The 20,184-nt window shown below is 31.2% G+C and overlaps 13 non-coding genes across 13 annotated transcripts; all 13 read right to left on the bottom strand.

The window, feature by feature from the left end:
• Positions 1-1,070: 1,070 nt before the first annotated feature.
• On the bottom strand, positions 1,071-1,142 carry TRNAC-GCA (transfer RNA cysteine (anticodon GCA)). Its single transcript has one exon. It is a non-coding gene; the product is annotated as a tRNA-Cys (tRNA).
• A 445-nt stretch (positions 1,143-1,587) lies between these two features.
• On the bottom strand, positions 1,588-1,659 carry TRNAC-GCA (transfer RNA cysteine (anticodon GCA)). Its single transcript has one exon. It is a non-coding gene; the product is annotated as a tRNA-Cys (tRNA).
• Positions 1,660-2,111: 452 nt separating this feature from the next.
• TRNAC-GCA (transfer RNA cysteine (anticodon GCA)) lies at positions 2,112-2,183 on the bottom strand. Its single transcript has one exon. It is a non-coding gene; the product is annotated as a tRNA-Cys (tRNA).
• Positions 2,184-7,210: 5,027 nt separating this feature from the next.
• Positions 7,211-7,282, bottom strand: TRNAC-GCA (transfer RNA cysteine (anticodon GCA)). The gene has a single exon. It is a non-coding gene; the product is annotated as a tRNA-Cys (tRNA).
• Positions 7,283-9,280: 1,998 nt separating this feature from the next.
• TRNAC-GCA (transfer RNA cysteine (anticodon GCA)) lies at positions 9,281-9,352 on the bottom strand. Its single transcript has one exon. It is a non-coding gene; the product is annotated as a tRNA-Cys (tRNA).
• Positions 9,353-11,324: 1,972 nt separating this feature from the next.
• TRNAC-GCA (transfer RNA cysteine (anticodon GCA)) lies at positions 11,325-11,396 on the bottom strand. Its single transcript has one exon. It is a non-coding gene; the product is annotated as a tRNA-Cys (tRNA).
• A 2,482-nt stretch (positions 11,397-13,878) lies between these two features.
• On the bottom strand, positions 13,879-13,950 carry TRNAC-GCA (transfer RNA cysteine (anticodon GCA)). The gene has a single exon. It is a non-coding gene; the product is annotated as a tRNA-Cys (tRNA).
• A 433-nt stretch (positions 13,951-14,383) lies between these two features.
• On the bottom strand, positions 14,384-14,455 carry TRNAC-GCA (transfer RNA cysteine (anticodon GCA)). The gene has a single exon. It is a non-coding gene; the product is annotated as a tRNA-Cys (tRNA).
• A 437-nt stretch (positions 14,456-14,892) lies between these two features.
• TRNAC-GCA (transfer RNA cysteine (anticodon GCA)) lies at positions 14,893-14,964 on the bottom strand. The gene has a single exon. It is a non-coding gene; the product is annotated as a tRNA-Cys (tRNA).
• A 945-nt stretch (positions 14,965-15,909) lies between these two features.
• On the bottom strand, positions 15,910-15,981 carry TRNAC-GCA (transfer RNA cysteine (anticodon GCA)). The gene has a single exon. It is a non-coding gene; the product is annotated as a tRNA-Cys (tRNA).
• Positions 15,982-18,959: 2,978 nt separating this feature from the next.
• On the bottom strand, positions 18,960-19,031 carry TRNAC-GCA (transfer RNA cysteine (anticodon GCA)). Its single transcript has one exon. It is a non-coding gene; the product is annotated as a tRNA-Cys (tRNA).
• A 435-nt stretch (positions 19,032-19,466) lies between these two features.
• Positions 19,467-19,538, bottom strand: TRNAC-GCA (transfer RNA cysteine (anticodon GCA)). The gene has a single exon. It is a non-coding gene; the product is annotated as a tRNA-Cys (tRNA).
• Positions 19,539-19,976: 438 nt separating this feature from the next.
• TRNAC-GCA (transfer RNA cysteine (anticodon GCA)) lies at positions 19,977-20,048 on the bottom strand. Its single transcript has one exon. It is a non-coding gene; the product is annotated as a tRNA-Cys (tRNA).
• Between the last annotated feature and the right edge of the window lie 136 nt (positions 20,049-20,184).

Raw genomic sequence — 20,184 nt, forward strand, 5'->3', positions numbered from 1 at the left:
ACATATAGGTAAAAAAGCATGTTTAATCTGTTGAAAATGTGTCTGGAGGGGGCACTCGGAGTTGAACCAAAGACCTCTTGATCTGCACTCAAATGCTCTCCCACTGAGCTATACCCCCTACATTTGGAAAACACACCCTCTTTTTTTTTTTTTTACGTAAAAACTGAAATATTTTTGCGCAGTTTATATCATGGTGACTTTTTTTATGATAATGTGCATTTTACTTTGCTAAACAGATTTCATTAGTTCAAAAAGTACAAAGAAACACTAAGGTACTTTTATTTTACAACTCATTTCTGGGGATTAGAGTCTTCCAATGTGCCATATGTATCTTTTGTCGATTTCTTTTCAGACAAAATTTCTCAAGCATTTTCCAACATTTTTAAATTGTTTTCATATTAAGAAGGCACATCAACATGAACTTTTTGCTACATTTCTGAAATAGTATTCACATTAAGAAAGTATATAAACATGAATTCAACTTCATATGGTTCTAAAATTTCCATGAACATATAGGTAAAAAAGCATGTTTAATCTGTTGAAAAAGTATCTGGAGGGGGCACTCGGAGTTGAACCAAGGAACTCTTGATCTGCAGTCAAATGCTCTACCACTGAGCTATACCCCCTACATTTGGAAAGCGCACCCTCTTTTTTTTTTTTTTTTTTTTTACGTAAAAACTGAAATATTTTTGCGCAGTTTATATCGTGGTGACTTTTTTTTATGATAGTGTGCATTTTACTTTGCTAAACAGATTTCATTAATTCAAAAAGTACAAAGAAACACTAAGGTATTTTTATTTTACAACTCATTTCTGGGGATTAGAGTGTTCCAATGTGCCATATGTATCTTTTGTCGATTTCTTTTCAGACAAAATTTCTCAAGCATTTTCCAACATTTTTAAATTGTTTTCATATTAAGAAGGCACATCAACATGAACTTTTTGCTACATTTCTGAAATAGTATTCACATTAAGAAAGTACATAAACATGAATTCAACTTCATATGGTTCTAAAATTTCCATGAACATATAGGTAAAAAAGCATGTTTAATCTGTTGAAAAAGCATCTAGAGGGGGCACTCGGAGTTGAACCAAGGACCTCTTGATCTGCAGTCAAATGCTCTACCACTGAGCTATACCCCCTACATTTGGAAAACACACCCTTTTCTTTTTTTTTTTTTTTTTTTAACTTAAAAACTGAAATATTTTTGCGCATTTTATATCATGGTGACTTTTTTTTATGATAATGTGCATTTTACTTTGCTAAACAGATTTCATTCATTCAAAAAGTACAAAGAAACACTAAGGTATTTTTATTTTACAAGTCATTTCTGGGGATTAGAGTCTTCCAATGTGCCATATGTATCTTTTGTCGATTTCTTTTCAGACAAAATTTCTCAAGCATTTCCCAACATTTTTAAATTGTTTTCATATTAAGAAGGCACATCAACATGAACTTTTTGCTACATTTCTGAAATAGTATTCACATTAAAAAGTACATAAACATGAATTCAACTTCATATGGTTCTAAAATTTCCATGAACATATAGGTAAAAAAGCATGTTTAATCTGTTGAAAAAGTATCTGGAGGGGGCACTCGGAGTTGAACCAAGGACCTCTTGATCTGCAGTCAAATGCTCTACCACTGAGCTATACCCCCTACATTTGGAAAGCACACCCTCTTTTTTTTTTTTTTTTTTTTTTTTTTTTACATAAAACCTGAAATATTTTTGCACAGTTTTATATCGTGGTGACTTTTTTTTACGATGATGTGCATTTTACTGTGCTAAACAGATTTCATTAATTCAAAAAGTACAAAGAAACACTAAGGTATTTTTATTTTACAAGTCATTTCTGGGGATTAGAGTCTTCCAATGTGCCATATGTATCTTTTGTTGATTTCTTTTCAGATAAAATTTCTCAAGCATTTTCCAACATTTTTAAATTGTTTTCATATTAAGAAGGCACATCAACATGAACTTTTTGCTACATTTCTGAAATAGTATTCACATTAAGAAAGTACATAAACATGAATTCAACTTCATATGATTCTAAAATTTCCATGAACATATAGGTAAAAAAGCATGTTTAATCTGTTGAAAAAGTATCTGGAGGGGGCACTCGGAGTTGAACCAAGGACCTCTTGATCTGCAGTCAAATGCTCTACCACTGAGCTATACCCCCTACATTTGGAAAACACACCCTCTTCTTTTTTTTTTATGTAAAAACTGAAATATTTTTGCGCAGTTTATATCGTGGTGACTTTTTTTATGATAATGTGCATTTTACTTTGCAAAACAGATTTCAATAATTCAAAAAGTACAAAGAAACACTAAGGTATTTTTATTTTACAACTCATTTCTGGGGATTAGAGTCTTCCAATGTGCCATATGTATCTTTTGTCGATTTCTTTTCAGACAAAATTTCTCAAGCATTTTCCAACATTTTTAAATTGTTTTCATATTAAGAAGGCACATCAACATGAACTTTTTGCTACATTTCTGAAATAGTATTCACATTAAGAAAGTACATAAACATGAATTCAACTTCATATGGTTCTAAAATTTCCATGAACATATAGGTAAAAAAGCATGTTTAATCTGTTGAAAAAGTATCTGGAGGGGGCACTCGGAGTTGAACCAAGGACCTCTTGATCTGCACTCAAATGCTCTACCACTGAGCTATACCCCCTACATTTGGAAAACACAACCTCTTTTTTTTTTTTTACGTAAAAACTGAAATATTTTTGCGCAGTTTATATCGTGGTGACTTTTTTTATGATAATGTGCATTTTACTTTGCTAAACAGATGTCATTAATTCAAAAAGTACAAAGAAACACTAAGGTATTTTTATTTTACAACTCATTTCTGGGGATTAGAGTCTTCCAATGTGCCATATGTATCTTTTGTCGATTTCTTTTCAGACAAAATTTCTCAAGCATTTTCCAACATTTTTAAATTGTTTTCATATTAAGAAGGCACATCAACATGAACTTTTTGCTACATTTCTGAAATAGTATTCACATTAAAAAGTACATAAACATGAATTCAACTTCATATGGTTCTAAAATTTCCATGAACATATAGGTAAAAAAGCATGTTTAATCTGTTGAAAAAGCATCTGGAGGGGGCAATCGGAGTTGAACCAAAGACTTCTTGATCTGCAGTCAAATGCTCTACCACCGAGCTATACCCCTCACATTTGGAAAACACACCCTCTTTTTTTTTTTTTTTTTTTTTAACGTAAAAACTGAAATATTTTTGCACAGTTTATATCGTGGTGACTTTTTTTATGATAATGTGCATTTTACTTTGCTAAACAGATTTCATTAATTCAAAAAGTACAAAGAAACACTAAGGTATTTTTATTTTACAACTCATTTCTGGGGATTAGAGTCTTCCAATGTGCCATATGTATCTTTTGTCGATTTCTTTTCAGATAAAATTTCTCAAGCATTTTCCAACATTTTTAAATTGTTTTCATATTAAGAAGGCACATCAACATGAACTTTTTGCTACATTTCTGAAATAGTATTCACATTAAGAAAGTACATAAACATGAATTCAACTTCATATGATTCTAAAATTTCCATGAACATACAGGTAAAAAAGCATGTTTAATCTGTTGAAAATGTATCTGGAGGGGGCACTCGGAGTTGAACCAAGGACCTCTTGATATGCACTCAAATGCTCTACCACTGAGCTATACCCCCTACATTTGGAAAACACACCCTCTTTTTTTTTTTTTTACGTAAAAACTGAAATATTTTTGCGCAGTTTATATCATGGTGACTTTTTTTATGATAATGTGCATTTTACTTTGCTAAACAGATTTCATTAATTCAAAAAGTACAAAGAAACACTAAGGTACTTTTATTTTACAACTCATTTCTGGGGATTAGAGTCTTCCAATGTGCCATATGTATCTTTTGTCGATTTCTTTTCAGACAAAATTTCTCAAGCATTTTCCAACATTTTTAAATTGTTTTCATATTAAGAAGGCACATCAACATGAACTTTTTGCTACATTTCTGAAATAGTATTCACATTAAGAAAGTACATAAACATGAATTCAACTTCATATGGTTCTAAAATTTCCATGAACATATAGGTAAAGAAGCATGTTTAATCTGTTGAAAAAGTATCTGGAGGGGGCACTCGGAGTTGAGCCAAGGACCTCTTGATCTGCAGTCAAATGCTCTACCACTGAGCTATACCCCCTACATTTAGAAAGCACACCCTCTTTTTTTTTTTTTTTTTTTAACGTAAAAACTGAAATATTTTTGCGCAGTTTATATCGTGGTGACTTTTTTTTATGATAATGTGCATTTTACTTTGCTAAACAGATTTCATTAATTCAAAAAGTACAAAGAAACACTAAGGTATTTTTATTTTACAACTCATTTCTGGGGATTAGAGTCTTCCAATGTGCCATATGTATCTTTTGTCGATTTCTTTTCAGACAAAATTTCTCAAGCATTTTCCAACATTTTTAAATTGTTTTCATATTAAGAAGGCACATCAACATGAACTTTTGTCTACATTTCTGAAATAGTATTCACATTAAGAAAGTACATAAACATGAATTCAACTTCATATGGTTCTAAAATTTCCATGAACATATAGGTAAAAAAGCATGTTTAATCTGTTGAAAAAGTATCTGGAGGGGGCACTCGGAGTTGAACCAAAGACCTCTTGATCTGCAGTCAAATGCTCTACCACCGAGCTATACCCCTCACATTTGGAAAACACACCCTCTTTTTTTTTTTTTTTTTAACGTAAAAACTGAAATATTTTTGCACAGTTTATATCGTGGTGACTTTTTTTATGATAATGTGCATTTTACTTTGCTTAAGAGATTTCATTAATTCAAAAAGTACAAAGAAACACTAAGGTATTTTTATTTTACAACTCATTTCTGGGGATTAGAGTCTTCCAATGTGCCATATGTATCTTTTGTCGATTTCTTTTCAGATAAAATTTCTCAAGCATTTTCCAACATTTTTAAATTGTTTTCATATTAAGAAGGCACATCAACATGAACTTTTTGCTACATTTCTGAAATAGTATTCACATTAAGAAAGTACATAAACATGAATTCAACTTCATATGATTCTAAAATTTCCATGAACATACAGGTAAAAAAGCATGTTTAATCTGTTGAAAATGTATCTGGAGGGGGCACTCGGAGTTGAACCAAGGACCTCTTGATATGCACTCAAATGCTCTACCACTGAACTATACCCCCTACATTTGGAAAACACACCCTCTTTTTTTTTTTTGTACGTAAAAACTGAAATATTTTTGCGCAGTTTATATCATGGTGACTTTTTTTATGATAATGTGCATTTTACTTTGCTAAACAGATTTCATTAATTCAAAAAGTACAAAGAAACACTAAGGTACTTTTATTTTACAACTCATTTCTGGGGATTAGAGTCTTCCAATGTGCCATATGTATCTTTTGTCGATTTCTTTTCAGACAAAATTTCTCAAGCATTTTCCAACATTTTTAAATTGTTTTCATATTAAGAAGGCACATCAACATGAACTTTTTGCTACATTTCTGAAATAGTATTCACATTAAGAAAGTACATAAACATGAATTCAACTTCATATGGTTCTAAAATTTCCATGAACATATAGGTAAAGAAGCATGTTTAATCTGTTGAAAAAGTATCTGGAGGGGGCACTCGGAGTTGAGCCAAGGACCTCTTGATCTGCAGTCAAATGCTCTACCACTGAGCTATACCCCCTACATTTAGAAAGCACACCCTCTTTTTTTTTTTTTTTTTTTAACGTAAAAACTGAAATATTTTTGCGCAGTTTATATCGTGGTGACTTTTTTTTATGATAATGTGCATTTTACTTTGCTAAACAGATTTCATTAATTCAAAAAGTACAAAGAAACACTAAGGTATTTTTATTTTACAACTCATTTCTGGGGATTAGAGTCTTCCAATGTGTCATATGTATCTTTTGTCGATTTCTTTTCAGACAAAATTTCTCAAGCATTTTCCAACATTTTTAAATTGTTTTCATATTAAGAAGGCACATCAACATGAACTTTTGTCTACATTTCTGAAATAGTATTCACATTAAGAAAGTACATAAACATGAATTCAACTTCATATGGTTCTAAAATTTCCATGAACATATAGGTAAAAAAGCATGTTTAATCTGTTGAAAAAGTATCTTGTAGGGGGCACTCGGAGTTGAACCAAGGACCTCTTGATCTGCACTCAAATGCTCTACCACTGAGCTATACCCCCTACATTTGGAAAACACACCCTCTTTTTTTTTTTACGTAAAAACTGAAATATTTTTGCGCAGTTTATATCATGGTGACTTTTTTATGATAATGTGCATTTTACTTTGCTAAACAGATTTCATTAATTCAAAAAGTACAAAGAAACACTAAGGTACTTTTATTTTACAACTCATTTCTGGGGATTAGAGTCTTCCAATGTGCCATATGTATCTTTTGTCGATTTCTTTTCAGACAAAATTTCTCAAGCATTTTCCAACATTTTTAAATTGTTTTCATATTAAGAAGGCACATCAACATGAACTTTTTGCTACATTTCTGAAATAGTATTCACATTAAGAAAGTACATAAACATGAATTCAACTTCATATGGTTCTAAAATTTCCATGAACATATAGGTAAAAAAGCATGTTTAATCTGTTGAAAAAGTATCTGGAGGGGGCACTCAGAGTTGAGCCAAGGACCTCTTGATCTGCAGTCAAATGCTCTACCACTGAGCTATACCCCCTACATTTGGAAAACACACCCTCTTTTTTTTTTTTTTACGTAAAAACTGAAATATTTTTGCGCAGTTTATATCATGGTGACTTTTTTATGATAATGTGCATTTTACTTTGCTAAACAGATTTCATTAATTCAAAAAGTACAAAGAAACACTAAGGTACTTTTATTTTACAACTCATTTCTGGGGATTAGAGTCTTCCAATGTGCCATATGTATCTTTTGTCGATTTCTTTTCAGACAAAATTTCTCAAGCATTTTCCAACATTTTTAAATTGTTTTCATATTAAGAAGGCACATCAACATGAACTTTTTGCTACATTTCTGAAATAGTATTCACATTAAGAAAGTACATAAACATGAATTCAACTTCATATGGTTCTAAAATTTCCATGAACATATAGGTAAAAAAGCATGTTTAATCTGTTGAAAAAGTATCTGGAGGGGGCACTCGGAGTTGAACCAAGGACCTCTTGATCTGCAGTCAAATGCTCTACCACTGAGCTATACCCCCTACATTTGGAAAGCACATCCTCTTTTTTTTTTTTTTTTTTTTTTTTTTTTTACATAAAACCTGAAATATTTTTGCGCAGTTTATATCGTGGTGACTTTTTTTTATGATAATGTGCATTTTACTTTGCTAAACAGATTTCATTAATTCAAAAAGTACAAAGAAACACTAAGGTATTTTTATTTTACAACTCATCTCTGGGGATTAGAGTCTTCCAATGTGCCATATGTATCTTTTGTCGATTTCTTTTCAGACAAAATTTCTCAAGCATTTTCCAACATTTTTAAATTGTTTTCATATTAAGAAGGCACATCAACATGAACTTTTTTCTACATTTCTGAAATAGTATTCACATTAAGAAAGTACATAAACATGAATTCAACTTCATATGGTTCTAAAATTTCCATGAACATATAGGTAAAAAAGCATGTTTAATCTGTTGAAAAAGCATCTGGAGGGGGCACTCGGAGTTGAACCAAGGACATCTTGATCTGCAGTCAAATGCTCTACCACTGAGCTATACCCCCTACATTTGGAAAACACACCCTTTTTTTTTTTTTTTTTTTAACTTAAAAACTGAAATATTTTTGCGCATTTTACATCATGGTGACTTTTTATATGATAATGTGCATTTTACTTTGCTAAACAGATTTCATTAATTCAAAAAGTACAAAGAAACACTAAGGTACTTTTATTTTACAACTCATTTCTGGGGATTAGAGTCTTCCAATGTGCCATATGTATCTTTTGTCGATTTCTTTTCAGACAAAATTTCTCAAGCATTTTCCAACATTTTTAAATTGTTTTCTTATTAAGAAGGCACATCAACATGAACTTTTTGCTACATTTCTGAAATAGTATTCACATTAAGAAAGTACATAAACATGAATTCAACTTCATATGGTTCTAAAATTTCCATGAACATATAGGTAAAAAAGCATGTTTAATCTGTTGAAAAAGTATCTGGAGGGGGCACTCGGTGTTGAGCCAAGGACCTCTTGATCTGCAGTCAAATGCTCTACCACTGAGCTATACCCCCTACATTTGGAAAGCACACCCTCTTTTTTTTTTTTTTTTTTTTTTTTTTACATACAACCTGAAATATTTTTGCACAGTTTTATATCGTGGTGACTTTTTTTTACGATAATGTGCATTTTACTTTGCTAAACAGATTTCATTCATTCAAAAAGTACAAAGAAACACTAAGGTATTTTTATTTTACAACTCATTTCTGGGGATTAGAGTCTTCCAATGTGCCATATGTATCTTTTGTTGATTTCTTTTCAGATAAAATTTCTCAAGCATTTTCCAACATTTTTAAATTGTTTTCATATTAAGAAGGCACATCAACATGAACTTTTTGCTACATTTCTGAAATAGTATTCACATTAAGAAAGTACATAAACATGAATTCAACTTCATATGGTTCTAAAATTTCCATGAACATATAGGTAAAAAAGCATGTTTAATCTGTTGAAAAAGTATCTGGAGGGGGCACTCGGAGTTGAACCAAAGACCTCTTGATCTGCAGTCAAATTCTCTACCACCGAGCTATACCCCTCACATTTGGAAAACACACCCTCTTTTTTTTTTTTTTTTTAACGTAAAAACTGAAATATTTTTGCACAGTTTATATCGTGGTGACTTTTTTTATGATAATGTGCATTTTACTTTGCTAAACAGATTTCATTAACTCAAAAAGTACAAAGAAACACTAAGGTATTTTTATTTTACAACTCATTTCTGGGGATTAGAGTCTTCCAATGTGCCATATGTATCTTTTGTCGATTTATTTTCAGACAAAATTTCTCAAGCATTTTCCAACATTTTTAAATTGTTTTCATATTAAGAAGGCACATCAACATGAACTTTTTGCTACATTTCTGAAATAGTATTCACATTAAGAGAGTACATAAAAATGAATTCAACTTCATATGGTTCTAAAATTTCCATGAACATATAGGTAAAAAAGCATGTTTAATCTGTTGAAAAAGTATCTGGAGGGGGCACTCGGAGTTGAACCAAGGACCTCTTGATCTGCAGTCAAATGCTCTACCACTGAGCTATACCCCCTACATTTGTAAAACTCACCCTCTTTTTTTTTTTTTTTTTTTACGTAAAAACTGAAATATTTTTGCACAGTTTATATCGTGGTGAATTTTTTTATGATAATGTGCATTTTACTTTGCTAAACGGATTTCATTAACTCAAAAAGTGCAAAGAAACACTAAGGTATTTTTATTTTACAACTCATTTCTGGGGATTAGAGTCTTCCAATGTGCCATATGTATCTTTTGTCGATTTCTTTTCAGACAAAATTTCTCAAGCATTTTCCAACATTTTTAAATTGTTTTCATATTAAGAAGGCACATCAACATGAACTTTTTGCTACATTTCTGAAATAGTATTCACATTAAGAAAGTACATAAAAATGAATTCAACTTCATATGGTTCTAAAATTTCCATGAACATATAGGTAAAAAAGCATGTTTAATCTGTTGAAAAAGTATCTGGAGGGGGCACTCGGAGTTGAACAAATGACCTCTTGATCTGCAGTCAAATGCTCTACCACTGAGCTATACCCCCTACATTTGGAAAACACACCCTCTTTTTTTTTTTTTTTTACGTACAAACTGAAATATTTTTGCGCAGTTTATATCATGGTGACTTTTTTTATGATAATGTGCATTTTACTTTGCTAAACAGATTTCATTAATTCAAAAAGTACAAAGAAACACTAAGGTACTTTTATTTTACAACTCATTTCTGGGGATTAGAGTCTTCCAATGTGCCATATGTATCTTTTGTCGATTTCTTTTCAGATAAAATTTCTCAAGCATTTTCCAACATTTTTAAATTGTTTTCATATTAAGAAGGCACATCAACATGAACTTTTTGCTACATTTCTGAAATAGTATTCACATTAAGAAAGTACATAAAAATGAATTCAACTTCATATGGTTCTAAAATTTCCATGAACATATAGGTAAAAAAGCATGTTTAATCTGTTGAAAAAGTATCTGGAGGGGGCACTCGGAGTTGAGCCAAGGACCTCTTGATCTGCAGTCAAATGCTCTACCACTGAGCTATACCCCCTACATTTGGAAAACACACCCTCTTTTTTTTTTTTTTTTTTTTTTTACGTAAAAACTGAAATATTTTTGCGCAGTTTATATCATGGTGACTTTTTTATGATAATGTGCATTTTACTTTGCTAAACAGATTTCATTAATTCAAAAAGTACAAAGAAACACTAAGGTATTTTTATTTTACAACTCATTTCTGGGGATTAGAGTCTTCCAATGTGCCATATGTATCTTTTGTCGATTTCTTTTCAGATAAAATTTCTCAAGCATTTTCCAACATTTTTAAATTGTTTTCATATTAAGAAGGCACATCAACATGAACTTTTTGCTACATTTCTGAAATAGTATTCACATTAAGAAAGTACATAAACATGAATTCAACTTCATATGATTCTAAAATTTCCATGAACATATAGGTAAAAAAGCATGTTTAATCTGTTGAAAATGTATCTGGAGGGGGCACTCGGAGTTGAACCAAGGACCTCTTGATCTGCACTCAAATGCTCTACCACTGAGCTATACCCCCTACATTTGGAAAACACACCCTGTTTTTTTTTTTACGTAAAAACTGAAATATTTTTGCGCAGTTTATATCATGGTGACTTTTTTTATGATAATGTGCATTTTACTTTGCTAAACAGATTTCATTAATTTAAAAAGTACAAAGAAACACTAAGGTACTTTTATTTTACAACTCATTTCTGGGGATTAGAGTCTTCCAATGTGCCATATGTATCTTTTGTCGATTTCTTTTCAGACAAAATTTCTCAAGCATTTTCCAACATTTTTAAATTGTTTTCATATTAAGAAGGCACATCAACATGAACTTTTTGCTACATTTCTGAAATAGTATTCACATTAAGAAAGTACATAAAAATGAATTCAACTTCATATGGTTCTAAAATTTCCATGAACATATAGGTAAAAAAGCATGTTTAATCTGTTGAAAAAGTATCTGGAGGGGGCACTTGGAGTTGAACCAAGGACCTCTTGATCTGCAGTCAAATGCTCTACCACTGAGCTATACCCCCTACATTTGGAAAGCACACCCTCTTTTTTTTTTTTTTACGTAAAAACTGAAATATTTTTGCGCAGTTTATATCGTGGTGACTTTTTTTATGATAATGTGCATTTTACTTTGCTAAACAGATTTCATTAATTAAAAAAGTACAAAGAAACACTAAGGTACTTTTATTTTGCAACTCATTTCTGGGGATTAGAGTCTTCCAATGTGCCATATGTATCTTTTGTCGATTTCTTTTCAGACAAAATTTCTCAAGCATTTTCCAACATTTTTAAATTGTTTTCATATTAAGAAGGCACATCAACATGAACTTTTTGCTACATTTCTGAAATAGTATTCACATTAAGAAAGTACATAAACATGAATTCAACTTCATATGGTTCTAAAATTTCCATGAACATATAGGTAAAAAAGCATGTTTAATCTGTTGAAAAAGTATCTGGAGGGGGCACTCGGAGTTGAACCAAGGACTTCTTGATCTGCAGTCAAATGCTCTACCACTGAGCTTTACCCCCTACATTTGGAAAGCACACCCTCTTTTTTTTTTTTTACATAAAACCTGAAATATTTTTGCACAGTTTTATATCGTGGTGACTTTTTTTTACGATGATGTGCATTTTACTTTGCTAAACAGATTTCATTAATTCAAAAAGTACAAAGAAACACTAAGGTATTTTTATTTTACAAGTCATTTCTGGGGAGTAGAGTCTTCCAATGTGCCATATGTATCTTTTGTCGATTTCTTTTCAGACAAAATTTCTCAAGCATTTTCCAACATTTTTAAATTGTTTTCATATTAAGAAGGCACATCAACATGAACTTTTTGCTACATTTCTGAAATAGTATTCACATTAAGAAAGTACATAAACATGAATTCAACTTCCTATGGTTCTAAAATTTCCATGAACATATAGGTAAAAAAGCATGTTTAATCTGTTGAAAAAGTATCTAGAGGGGGCACTCGGAGTTGAACCAAGGACCTCTTGATCTGCAGTCAAATGCTCTACCACTGAGTTATACCCCCTACATTTGGAAAGCACACCCTCTTTTTTTTTTTTTTTTTTTTTACATAAAACCTGAAATATTTTTGCACAGTTTTCTATCGTGGTGACTTTTTTTTACGATGATGTGCATTTTACTTTGCTAAACAGATTTCATTAATTCAAAAAGTACAAAGAAACACTAAGGTATTTTTATTTTACAAGTCATTTCTGGGGATTAGAGTCTTCCAATGTGCCATATGTATCTTTTGTTGATTTCTTTTCAGATAAAATTTCTCAAGCATTTTCCAACATTTTTAAATTGTTTTCATATTAAGAAGGCACATCAACATGAACTTTTTGCTACATTTATGAAATAGTATTCACATTAAGAAAGTACATAAACATGAATTCAACTTCATATGATTCTAAAATTTCCATGAACATATAGGTAAAAAAGCATGTTTAATCTGTTGAAAAAGTATCTGGAGGGGGAACTCGGAGTTGAACCAAGGACCTCTTGATCTGCACTCAAATGCTCTACCACTGAGCTATACCCCCTACATTTGGAAAACACAACCTCTTTTTTTTTTTTTACGTAAAAACTGAAATATTTTTGCGCAGTTTATATCGTGGTGACTTTTTTTTATGATAATGTGCATTTTACTTTGCTAAACAGATGTCATTAATTCAAAAAGTACAAAGAAACACTAAGGTATTTTTATTTTACAACTCATTTCTGGGAATTAGAGTCTTCCAATGTGCCATATGTATCTTTTGTCGATTTCTTTTCAGACAAAATTTCTCAAGCATTTTCCAACATTTTTAAATTGTTTTCATATTAAGAAGGCACATGAACATGAACTTTTTGCTACATTTCTGAAATAGTATTCACATTAAGAAAGTACATAAACATGAATTCAACTTCATATGGTTCTAAAATTTCCATGAACATATAGGTAAAAAAGCATGTTTAATCTGTTGAAAAAGTATCTGGAGGGGGCACTCAGAGTTGAACCAAAGACCTCTTGATCTGCAGTCAAATGCTCTACCACCGAGCTATACCCCTCACATTTGGAAAACACACCCTCTTTTTTTTTTTTTTTTAAACGTAAAAACTGAAATATTTTTGCACAGTTTATATCGTGGTGACTTTTTTTATGATAATGTGCATTTTACTTTGCTAAACAGATTTCATTAATTCAAAAAGTACAAAGAAACACTAAGGTATTTTTATTTTACAACTCATTTCTGGGGATTAGAGTCTTCCAATGTGCCATATGTATCTTTTGTCGATTTCTTTTCAGATAAAATTTCTCAAGCATTTTCCAACATTTTTAAATTGTTTTCATATTAAGAAGGCACATCAACATGAACTTTTTGCTACATTTCTGAAATAGTATTCACATTAAGAAAGTACATAAACATGAATTCAACTTCATATGATTCTAAAATTTCCATGAACATATAGGTAAAAAAGCATGTTTAATCTGTTGAAAATGTATCTGGAGGGGGCACTCGGAGTTGAACCAAGGACCTCTTGATCTGCAGTCAAATGCTCTACCACTGAGCTATACCCCCTACATTTAGAAAACACACCCTCTTTTTTTTTTTACGTAAAAACTGAAATATTTTTGCGCAGTTTATATCATGGTGACTTTTTTTATGATAATGTGCATTTTACTTTGCTAAACAGATTTCATTAATTCAAAAAGTACAAAGAAACACTAAGGTATTTTTATTTTACAACTCATTTCTGGGGATTAGAGTCTTCCAATGTGCCATATGTATCTTTTGTCGATTTCTTTTCAGACAAAATTTCTCAAGCATTTTCCAACATTTTGAAATTGTTTTCATATGAAGAAGGCACATCAACATGAACTTTTTGCTACATTTCTGAAATAGTATTCACATTAAGAAAGTACATAAAAATGAATTCAACTTCATATGGTTCTAAAATTTCCATGAACATATAGGTAAAAAAGCATGTTTAATCTGTTGAAAAAGTATCTGGAGGGGGCACTCGGAGTTGAACCAAGGACCTCTTGATCTGCAGTCAAATGCTCTACCACTGAGCTATACCCCCTACATTTGGAAAGCACACCCTCTTTTTTTTTTTTTTTACGTAAAAACTGAAATATTTTTGCGTAGTTTATATCGTGGTGACTTTTTTTATGATAATGTGCATTTTACTTTGCTAAACAGATTTCATTAATTCAAAAAGTACAAAGAAACACTAAGGTATTTTTATTTTACAACTCATTTCTGGGGATTAGAGTCTTCCAATGTGCCATATGTATCTTTTGTCGATTTCTTTTCAGACAAAATTTCTCAAGCATTTTCCAACATTTTTAAATTGTTTTCATATTAAGAAGGCACATCAACATGAACTTTTTGCTACATTTCTGAAATAGTATTCACATTAAGAAAGTACATAAACATGAATTCAACTTCATATGGTTCTAAAATTTCCATGAACACATAGGTAAAAAAGCATGTTTAATCTGTTGAAAAAGCATCTGGAGGGGGCACTCGGAGTTGAACCAAGGACCTCTTGATCTGCAGTCAAATGCTCTACCACTGAGCTATACCCCCTACGTTTGGAAAACACACCCTCTTTTTTTTTTTACATAAAACTTGAAATATTTTTGCACAGTTTTATATCGTGGTGACTTTTTTTTACGATGATGTGCATTTTACTTGGCTAAACAGATTTCATTCATTCAAAAAGTACAAAGAAACACTAAGGTATTTTTATTTTACAAGTCATTTCTGGGGATTAGAGTCTTCCAATGTGCCATATGTATCTTTTGTTGATTTCTTTTCAGATAAAATTTCTCAAGCATTTTCCAACATTTTTAAATTGTTTTCATATTAAGAAGGCACATCAAAATGAACTTTTTGCTACATTTCTGAAATAGTATTCACATTAAGAAAGTACATAAACATGAATTCAACTTCATATGATTCTAAAATTTCCATGAACATATTGGTAAAAAAGCATGTTTAATCTGTTGAAAAGGTATCTGGAGGGGGCACTCGGAGTTGAACCAAGGACCTCTTGATTTGCACTCAAATGCTCTACCACTGAGCTATACCCCCTACATTTGGAAAACACAACCTCTTTTTTTTTTTTTTTACGTAAAAACTGAAATATTTTTGCGCAGTTTATATCGTGGTGACTTTTTTTTATGATAATGTGCATTTTACTTTGCTAAACAGATTTCATTAATTCAAAAAGTACAAAGAAACACTAAGGTATTTTTATTTTACAACTCATTTCTGGGGATTAGAGTCTTCCAATGTGCCATATGTATCTTTTGTCGATTTCTTTTCAGACAAAATTTCTCAAGCATTTTCCAACATTTTGAAATTGTTTTCATATGAAGAAGGCACATCAACATAAACTTTTTGCTACATTTCTGAAATAGTATTCACATTAAGAAAGTACATAAAAATGAATTCAACTTCATATGGTTCTAAAATTTCCATGAACATATAGGTAAAAAAGCATGTTTAATCTGTTGAAAAAGTATCTGGAGGGGGCACTCGGAGTTGAACCAAGGACCTCTTGATCTGCAGTCAAATGCTCTACCACTGAGCTATACCCCCTACATTTGGAAAGCACACCCTCTTTTTTTTTTTTTACGTAAAAACTGAAATATTTTTGCGTAGTTTATATCGTGGTGACTTTTTTTATGATAATGTGCATTTTACTTTGCTAAACAGATTTCATTAATTCAAAAAGTACAAAGAAACACTAAGGTATTTTTATTTTACAACTCATTTCTGGGGATTAGAGTCTTCCAATGTGCCATATGTATCTTTTGTCGATTTCTTTTCAGACAAAATTTCTCAAGCATTTTCCAACATTTTTAAATTGTTTTCATATTAAGAAGGCACATCAACATGAACTTTTTGCTACATTTCTGAAATAGTATTCACATTAAGAAAGTACATAAACATGAATTCAACTTCATATGGTTCTAAAATTTCCATGAACACAGAGGTAAAAAAGCATGTTTAATCTGTTGAAAAAGCATCTGGAGGGGGCACTCGGAGTTGAACCAAGGACCTCTTGATCTGCAGTCAAATGCTCTACCACTGAGATATACCCCCTACGTTTGAAAAACACACCCTCTTTTTTTTTTTTACATAAAACTTGAAATATTTTTGCACAGTTTTATATCGTGGTGACTTTTTTTTACGATGATGTGCATTTTACTTGGCTAAACAGATTTCATTCATTCAAAAAGTACAAAGAAACACTAAGGTATTTTTATTTTACAAGTCATTTCTGGGGATTAGAGTCTTCCAATGTGCCATATGTATCTTTTGTTGATTTCTTTTCAGATAAAATTTCTCAAGCATTTTCCAACATTTTTAAATTGTTTTCATATTAAGAAGGCACATCAAAATGAACTTTTTGCTACATTTCTGAAATAGTATTCACATTAAGAAAGTACATAAACATGAATTCAACTTCATATGATTCTAAAATTTCCATGAACATATTGGTAAAAAAGCATGTTTAATCTGTTGAAAAGGTATCTGGAGGGGGCACTCGGAGTTGAACCAAGGACCTCTTGATCTGCACTCAAATGCTCTACCACTGAGCTATACCCCCTACATTTGGAAAACACAACCTCTTTTTTTTTTTTTTACGTAAAAACTGAAATATTTTTGCGCAGTTTATATCGTGGTGACTTTTTTTTATGATAATGTGCATTTTACTTTGCTAAACAGATGTCATTAATTCAAAAAGTACAAAGAAACACTAAGGTATTTTTATTTTACAACTCATTTCTGGGAATTAGAGTCTTCCAATGTGCCATATGTATCTTTTGTCGATTTCTTTTCAGACAAAATTTCTCAAGCATTTTCCAACATTTTTAAATTGTTTTCATATTAAGAAGGCACATCAACATGAACTTTTTGCTACATTTCTGAAATAGTATTCACATTAAGAAAGTACATAAACATGAATTCAACTTCATATGGTTCTAAAATTTCCATGAACATATAGGTAAAAAAGCATGTTTAATCTGTTGAAAAAGTATCTGGAGGGGGAACTCAGAGTTGAACCAAAGACCTCTTGATCTGCAGTCAAATGCTCTACCACCGAGCTATACCCCTCACATTTGGAAAACACACCCTCTTTTTTTTTTTTTTTTTAAACGGAAAAACTGAAATATTTTTGCACAGTTTATATCGTGGTGACTTTTTTTATGATAATGTGCATTTTACTTTGCTAAACAGATTTCATTAATTCAAAAAGTACAAAGAAACACTAAGGTATTTTTATTTTACAACTCATTTCTGGGGATTAGAGTCTTCCAATGTGCCATATGTATCTTTTGTCGATTTCTTTTCAGATAAAATTTCTCAAGCATTTTCCAACATTTTTAAATTGTTTTCATATTAAGAAGGCACATCAACATGAACTTTTTGCTACATTTCTGAAATAGTATTCACATTAAGAAAGTACATAAACATGAATTCAACTTCATATGATTCTAAAATTTCCATGAACATATAGGTAAAAAAGCATGTTTAATCTGTTGAAAATGTATCTGGAGGGGGCACTCGGAGTTGAACCAAGGACCTCTTGATCTGCACTCAAATGCTCTACCACTGAGCTATACCCCCTACATTTAGAAAACACACCCTCTTTTTTTTTTTACGTAAAAACTGAAATATTTTTGCGCAGTTTATATCATGGTGACTTTTTTTATGATAATGTGCATTTTACTTTGCTAAACAGATTTCATTAATTCAAAAAGTACAAAGAAACACTAAGGTACTTTTATTTTACAACTCATTTCTGGGGATTAGAGTCTTCCAATGTGCCATATGTATCTTTTGTCGATTTCTTTTCAGACAAAATTTCTCAAGCATTTTCCAACATTTTTAAATTGTTTTCATATTAAGAAGGCACATCAACATGAACTTTTTGCTACATTTCTGAAATAGTATTCACATTAAAAAGTACATAAACATGAATTCAACTTCATATGGTTCTAAAATTTCCATGAACATATAGGTAAAAAAGCATGTTTAATCTGTTGAAAAAGTATCTGGAGGGGGCACTCGGAGTTGAACCAAGGACCTCTTAATCTGCAGTCAAATGCTCTACCACTGAGCTATACCCCCTACATTTGGAAAACACACCCTCTTTTTTTTTTTTTTTTACGTAAAAACTGAAATATTTTTGCGCAGTTTATATCATGGTGACTTTTTTATGATAATGTGCATTTTACTTTGCTAAACAGATTTCATTAATTCAAAAAGTACAAAGAAACACTAAGGTATTTTTATTTTACAAGTCATTTCTGGGGATTAGAGTCTTCCAATGTGCCATATGTATCTTTTGTTGATTTCTTTTCAGATAAAATTTCTCAAGCATTTTCCAACATTTTTAAATTGTTTTCATATTAAGAAGGCACATCAACATGAACTTTTTGCTACATTTCAGAAATAGTATTCACATTAAGAAAGTACATAAACATGAATTCAACTTCATATGGTTCTAAAATTTCCATGAACATATAGGTAAAAAAGCATGTTTAATCTGTTGAAAAAGTATCTGGAGAGGGCACTCGGAGTTGAACCAAGGACCTCTTGATCTGCAGTCAAATGCTCTACCACTGAGCTATACCCCCTACATTTGGAAAACACACCCTCTTTTTTTTTTTTTATGTAAAAACTGAAATATTTTTGCGCAGTTTATATCATGGTGACTTTTTTTATGATAATGTGCATTTTACTTTGCTAAACAGATTTCATTAATTCAAAAAGTACAAAGAAACACTAAGGTACTTTTATTTTACAACTCATTTCTGGGGATTAGAGTCTTCCAATGTGCCATATGTATCTTTTGTCGATTTCTTTTCAGACAAAATTTCTCAAGCATTTTCCAACATTTTTAAATTGTTTTCATATTAAGAAGGCACATCAACATGAACTTTTTGCTACATTTCTGAAATAGTATTCACATTAAGAAAGTACATAAACATGAATTCAACTTCATATGGTTCTAAAATTTCCATGAACATATAGGTAAAAAAGCATGTTTAATCTGTTGAAAAAGTATCTGGAGGGGGCACTCGGAGTTGAACCAAGGACCTCTTGATCTGCAGTCAAATGCTCTACCACTGAGCTATACCCCCTACATTTGGAAAACACACTCTCTTTTTTTTTTTTTTTTATGTAAAAGCTGAAATATTTTTGCGCAGTTTATATCATGGTGACTTTTTTTATGATAATGTGCATTTTACTTTGCTAAACAGATTTCATTAATTCAAAAAGTACAAAAAAACACTAAGGTACTTATATTTTACAACTCAATTCTGGGGTTCAGAGTCTTCCAATGTGCCATATGTATCTTTTGTCGATTTTTTTTCAGACAAAATTTCTCAAGCATTTTCCAACATTTTTAAATTGTTTTCATATTAAGAAGGCACATCAACATGAACTTTTTGCTACATTTCTGAAATAGTATTCACATTAAGAAAGTACATAAACATGAATTCAACTTCATATGGTTCTAAAATTTCCATGAACATATAGGTAAAAAAGCATGTTTAATCTGTTGAAAAAGTATCTGGAGGGGGCACTCGGAGTTGAACCAAGGACCTCTTGATCTGCAGTCAAATGCTCTACCACTGAGCTATACCCCCTACATTTGGAAAACACACACTCTTTTTTTTTTTTTTTTACGTAAAAACTGAAATATTTTTGCGCAGTTTATATCATGGTGACTTTTTTTATGATAATGTGCATTTTACTTTGCTAAACAGATTTCATTAATTCAAA

Source organism: Ranitomeya variabilis, chromosome 1 (assembly GCF_051348905.1).
Source record: "Ranitomeya variabilis isolate aRanVar5 chromosome 1, aRanVar5.hap1, whole genome shotgun sequence".
NCBI classification, from domain to species: Eukaryota; Metazoa; Chordata; class Amphibia; order Anura; family Dendrobatidae; genus Ranitomeya; species Ranitomeya variabilis.